Source organism: Triticum dicoccoides, unplaced genomic scaffold, assembly GCF_002162155.2.
Source record: "Triticum dicoccoides isolate Atlit2015 ecotype Zavitan unplaced genomic scaffold, WEW_v2.0 scaffold107313, whole genome shotgun sequence".
In the NCBI taxonomy this organism is placed as follows: Eukaryota; Viridiplantae; Streptophyta; class Magnoliopsida; order Poales; family Poaceae; genus Triticum; species Triticum dicoccoides.
The window spans coordinates 6,584-8,490 of record NW_021173838.1 but is presented as its reverse complement, the minus strand read 5'-3'; the positions used below and the strand labels follow the sequence as shown (position 1 = coordinate 8,490).

Sequence of the window (1,907 nt, the reverse complement as noted above, 5' to 3'; positions counted from 1 at the left end):
TTGAAATCTCCCATGGGTTCTCAGAAATCAGTAACTGAATGTCACACACAAGAGTCCTATATGGAGAGCGGTACCCATGACTCGTATTTAGCATCAAGACTGCCTGAGCGCAGTCGAACTCGACCGTAATGGGTAATCCGGTCCGATGAAGAGCAAGATCAAGGCCTTCTCTGCACGCCATGAGCTCTGCCTCTAGTCCGTCATCACATGTGGTGATCTGCCTGCATGCAGTAAAGATAATAGAACCGGTGTCGCCACGTAGCACCATTCCACCACCAGCCGCCGTTGTTTCATTGATGTAGCTCCCATCTATATTTAATTTGGTCCAGCCATGGGCGGGCGGCGAACGGGGCATGTCCAGTCGCTGATCCTTGGCCTGTTGCATGTCGCTGCTGCTTTTGCTAGCCAGTACGTGCACCACCATTTTACCGTTCTCAATATTCCCCGATGGAAGCTGGTGAATGTACAAGAGCGATAATCCTAGACTTACGTACCTTTACGAAACGTTTTATGTAAGGCGACTGCTAGGCGCCGGCGTCGGCCGGTCGGCCCCCAGCCGTAGGATTAGGCCACCTCCAACCGTTAATTTCCCCCTATTAGCTTCTCCTCTTCGCATCTGGCTCTGCGTTGACCAACAGCTCCCATCCATGGCAGACTCCACGCTCGCCGCTGCCGGTGCTCGTCCTTGGCTGCCCGTCCTTGCTGGCCAACAGCACACCCGCACTCATCGCCCCGGCCACCCGCGCTCATCGCCCCGGCCGCCCGCGCTCGCCGGCTATCTGCTCTTGTCCTTCAACAGGTCGCCCTCATTGCAAGCAGGCCTGCTGCGTCCGATGCAGTAAGGAGATGTCGTCTTCCCAAGCATCATGTAGTCGTTCGTAGCGTTGTGGGCGTGGTCATGGCAACCTCGGCCGCCGGTTGCAGCATCCCGAGCTGCCCATGGTAGTAACTCCGATGATGTCGTGTGGCCATCCGAGCTGGTGTTGGTTCAAACAAAAATAGATGATGGATGTAGCAAATTATGTTGCTGGATGCAGCTCCGTCGCATCGGCGCTCGACTAGTTCCAGCAAATAAAAATGCCCCCCGTAGCGAATTTATATGCCGGTTGTAGCATTTTCCCACCATGTTTGTAGCTCTGTCGCGCCGGCGGTGGTAGCTGACGGTCGACTGGTTCCAGCAAAAATCAATGTTGGATGTAGCAAAATAATTCGCTGGTTCCAGCAAAAAATCAAAAAAGTAGGACGGTGGTAGCAAAAAAATTGAAACTGGTTTCAGCAAAAAGAGATGGATCCAGCAAAAAAGCGAAAATTGAAAAAAGGTAGTAGCAAAGAACATATATGGTGGTAGCAAAAAATGTATACGGTGGTAGCAAAATTAAAGTTGGTTCCAGCAACAAACACCCTCAATTAGAGATTCTAGAAAAAAGTTACTGATTCCAGCAAAACAAAAACCCACTTGTAGCAAAAATTGCCGCTGATTGTTGCTCCCATTGAGGCCGGTTCCAGCAACTCGTTCGCCCACTTGGTGGGGAGCTTGCTACAACGTGATAGCAGCAGCGGGTGGCCGTCGGCGGCAGCATCAGCACCGGCGCGGTCCGCGGGGTTCGCGAATGAGCAGGGACTCAATGGACCTCCGAGGGAAGAAAAAGAGGGAGTGGGTGTTGCGTGTGACGCTGGGACTGACGAGCTGCCATGGCGGAGGAGCACCAGCTAGTCGACGAGCTGCCATGGCTGGCCGGCACGGCTTGTCGCCGATGGGGGAGAGCAAGCACCTACAGATGAAGGGAGAGGGGGAGCAGAGCTCGTGGACCAGAGAAGTTGTGTTCGTCGTGAGGGAGAAATGAGTGGATCTCTTCGTCCTTGAAGAGATAAGGTAAAGGGGATGTGGGTCGTTCGGTGCATGGTCC

At 53.4% G+C, this 1,907-nt stretch overlaps 1 long non-coding RNA gene across 1 annotated transcript; it reads right to left on the bottom strand.

Annotated features, from left to right (window-relative positions):
• Nucleotides 1-1,823, bottom strand: LOC119342854. Its single transcript, XR_005165756.1, has 2 exons — nucleotides 495-1,823; nucleotides 1-401 (listed from the first exon to the last, which is right to left on the bottom strand). It is a non-coding gene; the product is annotated as an uncharacterized LOC119342854 (long non-coding RNA).
• Between the last annotated feature and the right edge of the window lie 84 nt (nucleotides 1,824-1,907).